The following is a 19,364-nucleotide window of genomic DNA, read 5'->3' on the forward strand; positions in this document are numbered from 1 at the left end:
ATTTCAGTAGTGTACTGGGCCTATGTCAGTCGTTGTGACAGAGAGAAGGATAGACCCAGGTCGCGATGCAAACCTCAATTTATATCTATCTATTGCTGAATCCTCTACTTTACTATACGTGATCTTAGGACTATCTGAACTGATCTTATTTCGCTTAAAAAATTATATTAAAAATAATTTAGCCCACAGTATAAGTCCACATATTCCAGACTCTATGGCGCAACGAGTAACATCAACTCACTAGCCCACGCTCTTCCTCTACAACAACCATCACTTGCGGGTACATTACAGTCTGCAGGCGTTGGAAGCTCGCGCTTAATTATTACCCCTGCTAAAAGTAATGTGAGTCGACAACTACAATAGCAAAAACATCTAACGAAAATTAATATACACTCAGTCCTTTTTTTACGCGATCTCTTTTTACGCTATTTCACTTTAACGCGGTTATTTTTGCAGCGCAAATTCCTTTTTTTACGCGAATTTCTCACTTTAACGCGATTGCTTTTTTTCGTTTTTTGCTTGTTTACATATTTTTACGCGTAATAATTTTTGAATATGTCGGCGCACTCAGGCCGCGAGCACTAAAAGGCAAAGATTTAAAACATTTACGTGTTCACTGGATGGCCAATAAAAAAGCCTGGGTAATTGGAAATATATTCCAAGAATGGTTTGCTAAATGCTTTGTACCAGAAGTTAAAAGTTATTTGGAGAAGAAGAAACAGCCCTTTAAAGCTCTTTTAATAATTGACAATGCACCAGGCCATCCATTGCTTGAACATCCTAATGTAAATATCATTTTCCTCCCACCGAATACTACATCAATTATCCAACCGATGGATGATCAAGGCATTATTGCGACTTTTAAAATGTACTACCTCAAAAAAACTTTTCAGTGCATTATGGAAAAACTGGAGGAAAATTCTGAATTGGACTTCACCGAAGCTTGGAAAAATTTTTCTATCAAGGATTGCATCTTGTACGCGTCAAAAGCAATTTCTGAAATAAGGCAAAATATGTACGTTAAACGCATGATGGAAATCTCTTTGGCCAGAATGTGTTAAAAGTGGTATATCCGTAACAAGCAATTCAACTAATTATTCCGATATCATTGATTTAGCACTTTCCGCGGGAGGAGAAATTCTTGCAGATATGACGAGATTCTTCTAGACCGAGAGCTCGATGATGACGATTTGATTGAAATAGCTACGGAAGTAATCGAATCGGAAAATGGCAGCGACACCGAGATAGACGAGCATACAATTAAAGCAGAGACGATTAAGCAAGGTCTTAAACTTGCAGCAGAATTGGAAAATTATTTTGTAGCAAATGATACTGATGCCGAACGTGCACGAATTTTTCAAAAATAATTGAGTCTGCATGTTAAGATATAAAGAACTACGAGTAGAACATTCAAACAAAATTAACTGAATTTATGGTGCAAACTCAGTCGGAGATGCTAAGTCAATCAGAACATCAATCCATAGTTCTTACTATTGATTTTGATACAAATTCTAGTGATATCAGTGCCGGCCATAAAAATAAGCGGCTAAGAATAATTTCCACTACGGATAATGACAGTGATTAAACAGCATTCAACGGTTTTTTTCAATAAATCTACCTATTTTCTATTTCCTTCTCATTTATATATGGTTTTTGTTTTGTATTTTTTATTTTGTTATGAATGAATAAATCATAAGTCTGAAATTTGAAACTTATTGTATTGTTATACTCTCGCAACAATGTTGCTAACGAGAGTATTATAGTTTTGTTCACATAACGGTTGTTTGTAAGTCCTAAAACTAAAAGAGTCAGATATAGGGTTATATATACCAAAGTGATCAGGGCGACGAGTAGAGTCGAAATCCGGATGTCTGTCTGTCCGTCCGTCCGTCTGTCCGTCCGTCCGTCTGTCCGTCCGTCCGTGGAAGCTGTAACTTGAGTAAAAATTGAGATATCATGATGAAACTTGGTACACGTATTCCTTGGCTCTACAAGAAAGTTAAGTTCGAAGATGGGCAAAATCGGCCCACTGCCACGCCCACAAAATGGCGGAAACCGAAAACCTATAAAGTGTCATAACTAAGCCATAAATAAAGATATTAAAGTGAAATTTGGCACAAAGGATCGCATTAGGGGGGGGCATATTTGGACGCAATTGTTTTGAAAAGTGGGTGTGGCCCCGCCCCCTACTAAGTTTTTTGTACATATCTCGGAAACTACTATAGCTATGTCAACCAAAGTCTACAGAGTCGTTTTCTTCAGGTATTTCCATATACAGTTCAAAAATGGAAGAAATCGGATAATAACCACGCCCACCTCCCATACATTTTTTTAAAAATTGAAAATGGGCGTGGCGCCGCCCACTTATGGACCAAGAACCATATCTCAGGGGCTACTAGACCGATTTCAATGAAATTCGGTATATAATATTTTCTTAACACCCTGATGACATGTACGAAATATGGGTAAAATCGGTTCGCAACCACGCCTTCTTCCAATATAACGCTATTTTGAATTCCATCTGATGCCTTCTCTGTATAATACGAGTATAAACATTAGGAACCAATGATGATAGCGGAATAAAACTTTACAAAAATACGGTATTTGAAAAATATGTAAATGACGTGTTATGAAATCTCGATTATCACTTTATCATGCGAGAGTATAAAATGTTCGGTGACACCCGAACTTAGCCCTTCCTTACTTGTTTTTGAATATTTTTTTGCGCGTATGTTTTGTTATACGCGATATTTTTTACATTCGGAACCAATTCGTCAGTTAATATTGGAAAACTAACCATTTTTACGCGATTCTTTTCTACGCGATTAGTGGCAGAACCAATAATCGCGTAAAAAAAAGGTACGTGGAGTTCCTACGCGCGGATGAAGTTATACTTCTTAGTGATATTCCAAGGAATGCATATCATGTTGTATGAAAGAAAACTAAAAAACTTAAATTCACATTTTATAAATTTATTATAATTTATTATCTCCCCGAGCATGCCTTTGCCAACAGGTCGTCTTTTCGCGACGATGGCAAAAGCTAAAAATCATAAATTGCACAACTTTCTGGTGTTCTATACTTGAACAAATAATGCACAAGCATACAATCATACATATGCGTACACATATGAATATGTCACCAACAAAAATTGATCTTCACAAGTCAATATGGCAGCCAAATTGGCGAAGAACAAGTGTAGTAAATTTTAAAACAAAAACGATTTCATTCATAAACGCAGGCGCAAATTCCACAAGCGATATCGCTTCATTCATAAAAACAGAGGCCGTAACCTCTCCCCGAGCATGCCTTTGTCAACAAGTCGTCTTTTCGCGACGATGGCAAAAGCTAAAAATCATAAATTGCACAACTTTCTGGTGCTTCTCGCAAAAATCTGCGTCGATATGTATTCACGCTCATACGTATACATACATATTTACGCACGTTTGTAGGCGAGGATGTTACAGCGGCAAGGGAAGCGGTGACAATCGGCGGCCATTACTTTATTTTTTTTTGCTCTTGGTTGCCCGTGACAACGTTGATGCCAAAAAATGTTTTATGTTCTCTGGCTCATATCGGGTGATTTTTTAAGAGCTTGATAACTTTTTTAAAAAAAAAACGCATAAAATTTGCAAAATCTCATCGGTTCTTTATTTGAAACGTTAGATTGGTTCATGACATTTACTTTTTGAAGATAATTTCATTTAAATGTTGACTCATGTGGTTTCAACAAGATGGCGCTACATGCCACACAGCTCGCGATTCTATGGCCATTTTGAGGGAAAACTTCGGAGAACAATTCATCTCAAGAAATGGACCCGTAAGTTGGCCACCAAGATCATGCGATTTAACGCCTTTAGACTATTTTTTGTGGGGCTACGTCAAGTCTAAAGTCTACAGAAATAAGCCAGCAACTATTCCAGCTTTGGAAGACAACATTTCCGAAGAAATTCGGGCTATTCCGGCCGAAATGCTCGAAAAAGTTGCCCAAAATTGGACTTTCCGAATGGACCACCTAAGACGCAGCCGCGGTCAACATTTAAATGAAATTATCTTCAAAAAGTAAATGTCATGAACCAATCTAACGTTTCAAATAAAGAACCGATGAGATTTTGCAAATTTTATGCGTTTTTTTTTTAAAAAAAGTTATCAAGCTCTTAAAAAATCACCCGATATTTGTGTTCGTAAACATACAGACAAATGTGCCAAAGAAATAATATACATATGTATGTATATGCCATAGATATTCTATTGCTACGAATTTGGAAATGATAACGAAATAATGCGAATATGCATATTTCATGAAGGTCATTAATTTTTTTAAGAAATGGAAGAAATGAATGGAAGTGTTTATATGAGCACATTTAAGTTCATTTTATAATAGACGAAATTATTATAATTTTTGAAATAATAATTTATTTAAAATTATTTTTTGTTTAATTTTATCACATAAAATTTTTACCATTTTTACCAAAGTAATCACGCATATGTGACAATGGTTCATATAATTCACTATAAGCATGCATATGTCACTCAGAGAATGCTTGTTTACATTCTCTGTGTGACTGTATATTTTGTATGTTTTTCTACAAAGCAATTGCCTTTATTTATTCTCAGTCGCTTGACATATATTTCTGCCATTGCACATGCTAAATTCTGCTAAATAGCAGCGAGAATGGTGAATTCCGTACTTCAATCTTATAAATTCTGTTAGCCGTCCAATCGAACATCATACAGAATTCAATTTGCACCTTCTCTATGTTTTATGTTCTCTGGATGGACAACAAGATAGCACACTATTCGTTCGATACACGTTCTAGTTCTACATTTAAACTTTTCACCGATCCTGTGCGCGTTAATTCGAATCGTTAACAATCCGGAGCTCAACATCACATCGTCTATACATTAGCAACAACCGGGACACATGCGCCTAAACATCATCTCTCGCTGCTTTATACGGACACCGTATCGTTGATCATCAAGTGCTTTTATTTACATGTATTGTACATTTTTATTATAAATATACTTAGTGGTAAACAGATGTGTATAATACCAGATCAATTACAATCAGTTTAAATACAATATAAAGTACACTTGGATTCTTTGTTGATAAAGTGGAGGTGAGTGGGTCAGTGAAAAGGACACCTAGGGGGTATACATACACTTTAAACACTAATTGATATCGATGAGGTATAATTTACTTACATAAGTATGTGTATTTCTTATTCTTTTTAGACAAAAACTGAATAATGTTGTTAGCGCTTTGAATAAGTGCAACAACGAGCAGTTGGCAGAAATTAAACGCCTTAAGATTTCAATTAAGACGTATGTTGCAAGACATACTAAAGATCCTTACACGTAGATTGAAAAATTAAGAGATGGAAACAAAAGGCGAAACTGGAAAGAAGAAGACATTGCTAAGTCGATCACACTGTACTGAACGAGTCCGAAAGCGTATAAACTCTTGAGAAGAAACAACTTTCCTCTACCAGGGGTGCGCACTCTCCAATGGTGGTCCAAAAAATTGATGTTGCTCCAGGTGTGATAGAGCCAGTAATGAAATTGTTGACGACAGCAACTGAGCTAACACAGGCGCAAAAAGTTTGTGTTGCCTCCTGTTAACTACGTTCAGGTGGCAATGATAAGAGGTAACTCCACTCGTTAATTTACATGAAATAAATTTATTTCTACAATATTTTGTGTTTTTTTAGGTTTGATAAGTAAATGGAAACAGCCTGTATTCTACGAATACGACTGCAAAATGACAAAAGAGATATTGTTCGAAATTTTGTCAAACGTGAAGAAATGCGGATACAGTGTTGTTGCTATTGTAAGCGATTTGGGTGGAGCAAATAGAGCGTTATATAGTGATCTAGAGATAAATGTGGAAAAGCCTTGGTACATTCATTAAACAATTAAAAAAAATTACGATAAAATGATTTTAATTATATTATTATATTTAATTATATATAGTTATTATTTTTTTTTCTTTTTTAGGTTCTCACACAAGACAGGATTGTGGTTTTTGCTGATGTCCACCACCTAATAAAACTTCAAAGAAAACATTTTATTGATAATGGCTTCACTATTAATGGAATAGTTGTCAGAAAGGATATAATTCTGAAGCTACTTTCACTCTGAAGCTTTCTATCACCCATAAAATTTCGCAAAAACATTTGAGTGAACAGGAGCGGAGAGACAGACGGTTAAACTAGCCACAAAATTGTTTTCCCACACAATTGCTCAAGCTATAACTCGAGCGGCTAGTTTAGACTTACTAAGCGACGAGAATTGGGAAGAATGTTATCGGCTTTTTAAAATTGTAAGTAGAATTTAAAATATTAAATGTTCATATTTAATAAATATTTATTTTGTAGACAAATGACTGGTTCGACATAACGAATGTCAGGGTGCCCAAAGATGGAGTGAGGGAACGCTTGCACGTCTATGGTTTGGCTTTGAACACCCAAAATAATATTTTGGATCAGATGACGGAGTTGATGTCATCAATGAGGGTAATTGGCAAAACTGGATTGCTTCCATTCCAAAAAGGTCTTGTAGTATAACACTTTAGCTGTATATTTAATAAGTTCTTTTCTTTAACGTTTGATTTTACTTTTGATTTACAGGTATACTCCAAAGCAATAAAGCTTTGAAATTGCTGCTGGATGATTTACGCCAGCAGTACAAAATCGACTACGTTTTAACCTACCGCCTAAACCAGGACGTTTTGGAGAATTTCTTCGCAATAATAAGGTCAAAAGGCGGCCTTCACGATCACCCTGACAGACAGGAGTTTAAGTATAGACTGCGTTCGTATATACTTGGTCACAACGAAGGAGCAATAACAGAAGCTGGAAACGTAGAAATCGATAATACCCCGGATTTAAAAGGGAATTATCTATCTCTTACCGGTAATTATCAAAATATTTAAAAGTACATAGTATTATAATCTTAAATTAAAGACAAAATTTTAGTATAAAATTGTAATGTATAAAATTAACTAAACATGTATTCCATTTATTTATACACATATATACATATGTATGTTTATTATATTTTTGCAGGTAATATTTTTCAGCGTGTGTCAGTTGATCTAAATACCACTGACCCAACTGAAAAAAATGAGGACTTGGAGACGCTGAACAACGATGGTCTTGAAAATTTGGCAGGGTATATCTGCCACAAACTTGGGAAAGATATCCCCGACATTTGTGCCAACTCCGAGAATAGTTCGTCGTTCACTTGGGTGAATCACCTTTCTGAAGGAGGGCTCTCAAGGCCAACAGATATGTTGATGGAGCACATGAGAGCTTTACAAGCAATATTTGACGAAGTTAATAGCAGCGAATTGTATATTTGTACAAATTATATTAAGAACCACTTAGATTTAAGTAATTCTGTAAATTGTAGCACTAAGGTAAAAAAACTGTTTTTTAGAGCTAGAATGTATTTCAGAATTCGTTCCTTAAACAAAAATATAATTGAAAATATGTACAGCAAAATAAAGAAAATTAAACAAGACAATAAATTGAGACATGAAAAAATTAAATATAAAACTTTCAGACTTTTTATTTGCATTAATGTATATGTAGGTATGTAAATGCCAATTAAAAATCTTTGGTTCTTTTATTAAAATTCCATTTTATTGATATTAACTTTTGATGATATTTACATGTTTGCACGCCTGCAATACAAAATTGCTTCTTGTTGCTAAGAAAAAACAACAAAATAAAATCAGCCGATAGCACGTTGGTCAATCGTGACGTAGATGCGCAGAACAAAGCAAAATTGAACTCGCCTTTGCGCAATCTTTGTCTCTGTGATTTGTGGTCATATACCAATACTCCCACTACCAACAACATACACTTCTCTCTTTATTCTTTCTTTACCTGTCTTACTTATCCTCTCATATCTCTTTTTCTCATTTTCATAATTTCCATGCTTGCTAATTGATCTTTCCTTAAACTAAATTCTCTCTTTCTCTTAAATAATAATAACAACAACAACAATAAACTTTTTCACTCATTAGTTTTAAGCTCGCATACATTATGTTAACTTCCTAGCTGTAAGGATTGGAAATTGTATTTAATTAATAAAGTTACATTCGAAAAGAACGGAATTGTTATTGGCGCAGTCGGACGCGAACTTAAACCGCTAGAAAATAAAAGGTTAAATTTTTATTTTTATGTAAAGTAGTTAAATACTTTAAAAAAAAGAAAAAAAAAACATGATTTTCAGTGCGAAAAGAGCTATGAACAATAAAAAAATACACACATAAAATTTAAAAATAAAAAATGTGAAGACTTTTAAAGAACACCTCAATTTATACAAATTATAAACATTTCTGAATACTCAAAGTGTGTAAAAGCAACAAAAATAGAGATATTCAACGAAATTAAATAAACAGTGAAGTTAATTTATTGTACTACAAAAAACAATAAGTAAAAAAATAATTATAAAAGTTAAGGTCACCTTCAAATTGTATAAAGGTCACCTCAAGGACAAGTGAAAGAAGTTATGCGAAAGCGGTTCCTTATATTACTTATTTCTACAAATCTTTCTAGCATATGTACTACCATATGATGGCAATGAAAATTCTTTGTTAGGGTTTATAGAACGAATTGATTCTATGATCCCTATTTTAGAGTCTTTCCCAGTAGATTTTAAAATTTTACTAATGGGAAATATAAAAGATAAAATCGTTGGCAATGCAAGACAATCATTACTAATCAATGGTAATGATGATACTTGGCCTTTGATTAAAAAAGTATTAATTGTTAACTACGGAGAAAAAAAACGGTTGATGAATTAATCGATAAAATAAGGTCTTGTCGTTGCGATTCAGCAATAGAAAATTTTTATAATAAACTTAATATTTTACTATGTCGTTTAAATAATGTATTATATTTTAGTGAAAATAAGATAAATGGAATTAATTGTGAAAGTAATGGTAGAATAGCTCTCAATTCTTTCAAATACGGTTTACCAGAGCCAGTTAAAAGTATAATAGTTAGTCGAAATCCTAAGGATTTAAAAGATGCGTATGATATTACAAAATCAAATGGGTATTTAAAATATAATAATCGATTAAATTTTTGTGCTAATTCTAATAAATATGAACAACAAAATAGCAAAATAAATAGATATTCGAATGCAGATCAGTTTTACAACAATAGTAATAGTACTGGACAAAATTACAAATACAAAAACTGTGGTGAACCATACAACAATAACGTTACCAGGGGACACTACTACAACAATAACACCAATAACGAACGACTTCAACAAGAATGATAGAATACAAGATTACGACACTAGTTTACAGTTAGTTTTTTTCGGTTTAGCTCTTGACAATTCTTACAAAAACAGATACATTGTGCAACAATTTCGTGACGTCACACTTATGCGTTGAGACGAACAAGCATAGAAATGCATACAAATTGTAAACAGAAAAGTAAACACTTTTTGAAATTCCCAAAATAATATTAATTCATTCGTCTTTGCAGGAAAAATTTCAGTGGAATGTTTAGAATATTGTTGCGAGAAAATATGTATATAATTATATGTTTTAGGCACATCCACAATAAATAGAGTAGCATGTGTGGAAATTGTTCAAATGAAGAAAACCAGTGTAAGTGTACTGTTGTATTTATTTAAATTTCTAAGCATAAATATATTAATTTTTTAAAATGAAATGTGCAGTGGCTTGTTGTAATAATTATTATGCAATTAAAGGATCGAAAACGAGTTTTTTCAGTTTTCCGGCCGATTTAAAAGTTGCCAAAAAATGGGTGTTATTTTGCAAAATAAATGATATATTTAATACTAAATTAATAATTTCACAATTCTTTTATCATAATTTCATACATCTGATACATCTGAACTTATAATATATGTATATATTTATATACAACACAAGAAACGTCTTCTCCATTTGAATCACAACTTAATAGACAATTTTATTATCAATAGGCCGATATATTTCTTTAGAAATGATTCAAATCTTTTCACTCAACAATATTCAATCGCTTCACTAAAACTTTTCATTAAAATCGAAAGAATTAATAATATTTTGCGAATTTACAAAAGTGTTTACTTTTCTGTTTACAATTTGCAAGCCATTTGACAGTTTTTCACTCTTCTTCTTCTCAACACGTAACTATGACGTTTCATAATGGCGGTGGTCGTATTCTTGTATTCTATCATTCTTGGACTTCAACAGCAGTATGGACAGCAGAATAATAATAACTTATACCCAAACCCTTCGGTACAGTCGAGGTTTACATCTAATACTCGAAATATTGGACGAAAACTTTTTTCCCAAAATCAATATCAATTTGGTACAAGTAATAATACTTCTCCGAATAATGATATTCCTGGCCAATCATAGGCCGAACCAATGGAAATTGGAAATTTTGAATTAGTAGCCGAAGAAAACTACCCTATATTATTGTAAACACGCATATAAGGAAATTAAGATTCATTGTAGATACAGGAGCGGAATTTAGTGTAATAAATCCGAAGTTATGTAGACCCCAATATGCAGTAAAACCAACAATAAGGTCATTAAAAGTTTTGGGAAGATGTATTTTAACAAAAAATCAATTTCGTTTACCACTTTTTAAAGAATTCAATAAAACTAACTATTTTGTGAATTTTATAGAATACCCATTTCACAATTATTTTGACGGCATTGTAGGGAATAATATTTTATTTGATTTAAATACAATAATTGATTACAAAAATAGGAAAATAACAACAGACGATGCAACAATGCCTATATACTTCAGTGAAGAAGAAGAAAATTCTCTAGAAGACTATATAAGAAATCAAAGCTTACAGGTACTTAGTTGCGAAGAGGAAATAGAAGCAAACTCAGTAGTAAAGTTTGCCAAACATTTAAACCCAAAAGATGAGGAAGTTTTAAAGACGGTTTTAAATAACTATCAGGACATTTTCTACAAAGAAGGAGAAAATTTGCCTTTTACCACGGAAATTAAACATACATAGAATAATAACGAAAAGAGATTTACAGTCGACTTAATAGATATTCAGTGGTACATCGCGCAGAGGTAGATAGGCAGATAAAAGATACGTTAGCGCAAGAAATAATCGTTCCGAGTAATAGTCCCTACAATTCGTCATTATGGGTTGTACCCAAAAAGGCTGATAAAAACGGAAAACCACAATGGCGTGTAGTTATTGATTTTCGAAAACTTAATGACCAAATAGTCGATGATAAGTTCCCAATTCCAAATATGCAGGACATATTTGACAAATTGGCAAAATGTTGTTATTTTAGCGAAGGGATTTCACCAGATTGAGGTACACCCTAATGATAGAGCCAAAACAGCTTTTTCAACGGCAGATGGTCATTACGAATTCACAAGAATGCCGTTTGGTCTCAAAACAGCACCTGCAACATTTCAGAGGCTCATTAACTATGTTTTACGAGAACATATAAACAAGATTTGTGTCGTATATTTAGATGACATTTTAATATTTTCTACAAGCTTTGAAGAACATATTCTTTCCATTAAAAAGGTTTTCAATACCTTACGTGCTTCTAATTTAAAAATTCAATTTAACAAATGCCAATTCGCTGAATTATCAACAAAATTTTTGGGACATGTCGTGTCCAAAGAAGGTATAAAGCCGGATCCCTCAAAGATAAAATCTATCGAAAATATGAAACCGCCAACTAGTATTAAAGAAATAAAACAGTTCCTAGGCATGACAGGATATTATCGTTAATTTATACGGGACTACGCGAAAGTAGCTTATCCTATGGTGATATTTTTAAAGAAAAATGCTGTTTTAGATTTTCCAAATGATGATTTTTTAAAATCTTTTAATAACTTGAAAAAACTTACAACTTACATACAAAGGTGGAAAATTCTACTAAATGAATATGATTTTGAAATTACGTATATTAAAGGAAAGGATAATACTGTTGCTGATACTTTAAGCAGATACTTCGTTTCAAATAATGAAAATTTCTTAGATAGAGATATAAATAAAAATTTTGGAAATAGTAAAATTGAAAGTAAAAAAGTAGCATACCATAGCCCACGTCAATAGATGCAACTGTACACAGCGCGTTAGAAGATAATTTAAAATATATATTTATAACGGAAAGGAGTATCAAATGCTATAAGAACCAAATATACTTGAAATATGGCCAAGAGGAAAAAATATATTTAAAAATCGTAAATAAAAAGTGTTAAACTCACATAACAGTGACTAAACATTCTGACCTAAAGAGTATTTTACAGAAATGTCTCATAAACAATGGTGTTATATGTATTTTTTGTGAAAATAATGAACTTTTTGTAAAATTTCAATATTTATATGTAAATTTCTTTGAAATTGCAATCTTATACTATATAAATCAAATATTAAATTAAATGAAATTACCGATAAGAATGAAATATTAACAATCATAGAAAATGAGCATTTCCGTAATAATCATAGGGGTATACAAGAAGTTTTCCTTGAATTGAAATATAAATACTTTTATCCTAAATTATATAAACTAATAACTCACGTAATAAATAATTGCTCAATTTGCCAAATAGCTAAATTTGATAGAAAACCAGTTAAAATGCCATATCAAGTTACAGAAACGCCCACTCATTTTAGTGACATAGTACATATGTATAGACATTTGGTTTCCAAGCAGAAATGTAATGTACCTTACAAGAATCGATAAATTTTCTAAGTATGCCACTTTTCATAAGATTAATAATAAAAATTGGATAGCAATTTTAGCAGCTATAAAAGAGCGAATTCAATATTTAGGTAAAATGAATAAAATTGTGTTTGACAACGATAGGTGTTTTCTACATAGTGCAGTACGTTTGTTTTTAAAGGAACAAAATATTCAAAAGCATACTACTACAGCGTATTTGAAAACTGGAAACTCAGCCATAGAACGACTACATGGAACTTTAAATGAACATCTAAGATTAATGGAGGCCGACAGAGAAAATAAAGATTTAACTTTAGAAGACAAACTTTTTAATATTTTCAACTGCTATAATAATACAATACATACAACAACAAAAATGAGACCCATTGATTTTATAATAAAAAATTTTGATAAAGAGTCCATTGAAGAGCTAAGTAAATTATACGAAAAACAGGAAGTTGAAAGGATTGAGAAATTGAATAAAAATAGAGGTAATGAACCAAAGGAATTGGTAAATATATTGTTCTAATAGGCAAATCCCTAAAAATAAACCTAAATACAAAAAACTGGTTGAATATAATAGAAATGGAAATTATGTTACCGACATTTCAAACAATCGCAAAATAAAATATAAGACACAATTAAAAAGACGGTATTCATAAGTTTCAAGAATAAGTAATTAATAATTTAATAATATTAAGAAATATTTATTTTATTTATTAAGTAAAAATTTAATTTTAATTTGCGAGGTTGCAAATGTCTTAAGTGGCGAGGAGTCATATACCAATACTCCCAGTACCAACAACATACACTTCTCTCTTCATTCGTTCTTTACCTGTCTTACTTATCCTCTCATATCTGTAAGGATTGGAAATTGTATTTAATTAATAAAGTTACATTCGAAAAGAACGGACTTGTTATTATATGTAAGTGTTAAGTTTGTATATATGTATGTGTACGCGGCCGTGTGTGTTCGCAAGGGTTTGTAAGGGCGCTGCTGTGGCTGCTTATAAGTATGGCTAATTTTAAAATGGCAAACATTTTGCTAACGAGGCTACTAAAATGAAAGAAAAACTGAATAGTGCGGTTACGAGAGACGGCGAGAGGCAGAGTGTAAAACAACAATAACAATAGTAGAGCGTAAATAACAAAAGTGCACTAAAGGTATTAACAAGTTTAACTGAATGCAAGGGGGCCAAACACAAACATGCTAACATAAGTACACAAACTCACACATTCACATATGTATTCGTTTGACCATCTTCATTCGCCGCTTGATGGCCCTCAGCTCTCCGCAGCCAAGCCGTTGGCCACAAGCTCGCTTTTCATTGAGCTCTTACAACCGAACAAGGCTTGTTTACAACGCAAGTATTTGTGTTTGAGTATGTGTGAATTGCTTAAATGTGGCGTAATTAAATTTTTATTCGAAACTCAATTGGGGATTTCATTTTGCAATCAATGCATTAACTAGTTCGTTTGTAGTACAGGAAAATAACGGTTCTTAATATAGCAAGTGTTGGGACTAATGGTAGTCATCAGCTAAAGATAGGCTTTTTGCTACAATTGAGGGAAGTTTGAAGAGACTGTTGGTTGTTTGAAAATCACCATTAGGTAATAAATCTGTTTTTTTTTCACTCCAGCAGCTCAGGGTCCCTTAAGTTGGAGTATTGTGAGCCGTGGAATATAGCCCGTCTCATCACCGGGTAGGTGATGTTCCAACGGCTCACCATCCTCCGCATATGCGCTGCATTTTACGAATCCACTTTTCTCATTTTCTGAAGGTGGGATCTTAAGGGTGGTGCCCTATGATGATCCCTACAATATAACTCAGTTCCCTTTTGCCTAGAAGTAGGAACTTTTTGCTCTTCCCACCGTCATCACTACCCTAAAATGACTTTGTGGCATGCCGTATTGCTAGTGCTCCCAGACGCGAGGTGTTCCTCTAGGGTCCATTGCTTCAAACAACTCTTGAAGAAGCTTAGTGAATGAATCTAGAACAGCTTAAGGGAATTGTGTTTCCAATAGCTCCGAGCGGAGTAACTCGTCTGTCTTTTCATTACTTCTACTTATTCCTACATGACTTGGAACCCAGATGATATTAACCGAGTTACCTGCTAATAGTCAAGTTATTGCATGCTTGCATAAGCTAATACAGCGAGACTTAGTATTGGCGCTAAGGCTATCCGTAGCCGCTTGGCTATCCACTAGAAGGTTTATGCAATTGCATTTTCTGTTTTGGCCTGAAAATCTGAATCGTAGTCATTTGGTTTGAACTTATGTACTTTCTTCATATAGTTTACTACAAAAGAAGCCCGCCTCTCTTCCTATTTCACCCTTTGTAGAGTATGATAACATGTCCGCAGTGACGTCGACTTTGACTAAAAAAATTAGCCGGTGCCGAGGATAACTTCTGTAAGGCATAGTTTTCATTGTGCCTCATCCCAACAAGTGACACCTTTCCACCCGTTCCAGAGGTTTTATACGACACCTTTTCGACAATGCAATTCCCTAAATCATCATAAACCTCACTTTGGGGCGTGAAGGAATTCTAAATTCAAAGAGCTTTGGAAACTCTGCCCTCGCGGTCTCAGGCAAAACCAAAAACAAGAGCATTAAGTTCACCTGCACCAAAGTCATAATACCCTTCACAGGTGCAGATTATTATTATAGATTTGTTCACCTAACGGTTGTACGTATTACCTAAAACTAAGTAAGATAGATATATATATATAAACATAAATGATCAGGATGACGAGAAAAGTTGAAATTTGGGTGACTGTCTGTATGTCCGTCCGTCCGTAGGGTATGTGGGCTCCTTGCTAAAAAAAATTAGAGTTCATAGATAAGTGTAATGGAACCACTGGTACCCCCACAAATAGCCATTAACAAGTTTAATGTGCATATCTTCAAAACCACTTATAAAAACTTCTACCAATAGTGTGAAAATGGACGAAATCGGACAACAGCCACGCCTACTTCCAATATAGCACAATTTTAAATTTCACTTGTATCGTTCTGTTTCCAGTACACAAATCAAAAAGCAATGAATATAACGGGAAAATCTTTGCACGAATAATGCCTTTAGTATGTGCCACTGTCACCTTATGACCAAAAATTGTTTAAATCCAGTAAAAACTGTTCAAGCCCCATATGTGCCGAATGTTGACTTTTGATCGAAAATGTAGGTAAATGTGTGTTATATATAATTGAAATTAAGGCGTAATACTTCCCTTATAATGATAATTCTGTATGTCGTTATTGGGTTGTATTGAGCTAATACTTCTCTTAGCCCCCATATACTTAATATAAAGATTTTCGAACTTCGGGGCAACTTTGTACAGCATGTATCGGCCAATTTGTGAGTTATCCCAGTAAAAATAAGAGAACGTGTTTTATTCATAACAGTGTATCTTTGTGCCTAAAAAAGATAAATTTTCGCTCAAATTTATGGCTTAGCTCCTATATAACTAACTTCCGGCTGACTTTACTCTATATGAATGATTTTACACCTTAAAGCATTTTTGTGGCTTTGAGTCCTGCGAGCTGCAAGAGTATAAAATGTTCGGTTGCACTCGAATTTGGCGCTTCCTTACTTCTTAACGATCAGTTTGTATGGCAGCTATATGAAATAGTGAACCGATCTGAATAATATGGTCGGTGATTGTGGTGTTGCTTTTACAATACATACTCTATGTCAAATTCCGTGAAGCGATCTTGTCAAATAAAAGTGTTTATTATACAAGAACTTGATTTTGACGTGTCATTCTATATGACAGCTATTTGCTATAGTAATCCGATATCAGCGATTCCGATATAACAGCAGTTTGTTGCGGAGAAAAGAACGCGGGAAAATTTTCAGATTGATTTCTTAAATATTTAATGGCTGATTCGCATTTTATGTAATAATAAAAATAGCTTCTCCAAATATCCGGTTGATTGGAGTGTTATTGAGCTTTCTAAATACCCTTAATTTGTTTAGGAACCATTCGATTAGATGATTTAAATTCTAAAATTACAGAAGTTGCTCTGACGTCAACTATACTCATTCTGATATCATAAATCTTACAGTGTATTGTGACTTAAAAGATATAATCTATCATCAATTCCAATACATGTGTCACATATGTATAATCAAGGCCCACAGCAGAAACAGATGGAGAAGTTACGTCAAATTTCTAGCTTGAAACACTTATGTAACCTAATCTGAATATCAATTCAATTTAAAAGTTAGACTTCATCAGAGCACGTTTTATCTACCATAATAACAGAAAAACGAACAAAATTTTTGACTGGTATAGCCCTTAAAACTTACTTCTACACTTTGGTCCTCTATTTGACGCGGACGTCAAATAGAGGACCAAAGGCAAATATAGTCACGTAAGTCATGTAACGGAAAGTGGAAATTTCGGTAGTCCTTCCAGTAATTTACATTTTATAAGTTCCATGGCGGAATCTCTGATATAATCGCAGATGATGCTAATTATACCCTGAACAGGGTATATTATGTTTGTCACGAAGTTTGAACCACCCAGAAGGAATCGTCGGAGACCTTATAAAGTATATATATAAATGAGCAGTATGTCGAGCTGAGTCGATTTAGCCATGTCCGTCTGTCTGTGTCTGTCCGTCTGTTTGTCTGTATATATACGAACTAGTCCCTCAGTTTTTAAGATATCCTTTTGAAATTTTGCAAACGTCATTTTCTTTTCAAGAAGCTGCTCATTTGTCGGAACGGCCGATATCGGACCACTATAACATATAGCTGCCATACAAACTGAACGATCGGAATCAAATGCTTGTATGGAAAACTTTCACATTTGACAAGATATATTCACGAAATTTGGTATAGATTATTTTCTAAGGCGACAATGTAAACTCCGAAGAAATTGTTCAGATCGGTTAACTATAGTATATAGCTGCCATACAAACTGAACGATCGGAATCAAGTTCTTGTATGGACAACTTTCACATTTGACAAGATATATTCACGAAATTTGGTATATATTATTTTCTAAAGCAACAATGTAATCTCCGAAGAAATTGATCAGATCGGTTAACTATAGCATATAGCTTCCATACAAACTGAACACATAGTTACTAACAGAAATGCACCTGTGAAGGGTATTTAGCTTCGGTGCAACCGAAGTTAACGTTTTTCTTGTTTTTTATGAATTTTTAGTATCAGTCGATGCACAGTGCGTAGATACACAGTGAATTCTGTGTCTTGCTTAACAAATTATTACACGCACAAATTTCAAATATATTTTTATTATACCCTCAACAGGGTATATTAAGTTTGCCACGACGTTTGTAACACCCGAAAGAAAACGTCAGAGACCTTATTTTAGGTTCTAAGACAGAATTCAATAAAGGAGCATAGCTCCCAAAAATATTTTTTTATAAAAAATGAAATAAACGTTTTTTAACTTATATAGCCTATCTGATCAGCTTAACAAGCTGAATCGATTAAGTCATGCCTGTCTACACTTTTGTATTTATCATATTTACTAGGACTAGTTAGCCCTCAGTTTTTAATAAATCGATCTGAAATTTTGAGCGCGTTGTTTTCTCAACAAGAAGCTGCTTATTCCTAAAACCCACGGTATCGGATCACTATAGCGTATAGCTGCCATAAAATCCGATACCCACACTGATCAAAGTCCTTGTAAGGAATCCGTTGTATTTAAGCTACGGTGCAACCGAATTTTTTCTTGTTTTTTATTTCGCTTTCATTTCTTCTTTCACTCATTTATTCAAAAAAGTATATACATATGTATGTGTTCACATTCTTATCGCTTGCAATTTTGCCTCTCTCCCCTCGCTTCATAGAACTCTAACTGACTCAATCGCATTGAGAAAAATTCCAATTAAAACTTTAATTAAGACACTTGCGGGTGTAATTTTGAGCACGAATATAATCGCAGTCAAAAGAACACACAAATTAAAACATTTTGTATTGGCTATAAAAATGTGGCCTGTTGTGAGATGTGACTTTGGCTTTGCTTGTCTTCACACACAATTGTTTGTTTTTCACAACCATTACCTGGGGACAAAATATATATACTATATATGCATTAAAATACCCACGACTTAGAAGCGAAGGCACACAGCAGAGCGCTAACGCAAATTGGAACATTTTTTTGTGAACCTTATCGCCACGCCCCTGGTGGGGATAGAGGGGAGGTTGAGGGCTTTCCTGAAAGCCCCAGGTGTGAACTAACTCGCAAAATTAGTTTGATCCCCCCCGGCCCCATACCCCCCAAACTGTAGTGAAACAAAAGGGGGGCACATGGTGAAAACGGTACTTATCCTTGTTTTTGTGATAACTACTCACATAATTACCTGTATATACTTGTGTACCTGTATGTGACATACTTTTATGTTCTATTGTTTCTATGGGGTTAACTCGTTTAACATTCAATTTTTTGTTGGAAACACAAAAATATATGTACATACTTACACTGCCAGCACGTGGACACAGTAAACAGTGGTGACGATATTCGTAAATACCCGAACATGGTGAAATATTACATAGACGGCCATAGAAGCACTTATTGCTGCTGGTGGTCTTAGAAACCTTGTAAAAAACCTCCGAACTCATGTTTTAAGTCTATAGATTGATTTAATTGATATATCAAAAAAACCACAATTTATTTTACAGAATAGTATT

At 33.8% G+C, this 19,364-nt stretch overlaps 1 pseudogene; it reads left to right on the top strand.

Moving 5' to 3' along the window:
- The first annotated feature begins 620 nt into the window (after nucleotides 1–620).
- LOC126755781 (tigger transposable element-derived protein 1-like) lies at nucleotides 621–1,585 on the top strand (annotated as a pseudogene).
- Nucleotides 1,586–19,364: the final 17,779 nt, after the last annotated feature.

This window comes from Bactrocera neohumeralis, chromosome 4 (assembly GCF_024586455.1).
Source record: "Bactrocera neohumeralis isolate Rockhampton chromosome 4, APGP_CSIRO_Bneo_wtdbg2-racon-allhic-juicebox.fasta_v2, whole genome shotgun sequence".
Lineage (NCBI taxonomy): Eukaryota > Metazoa > Arthropoda > Insecta > Diptera > Tephritidae > Bactrocera > Bactrocera neohumeralis.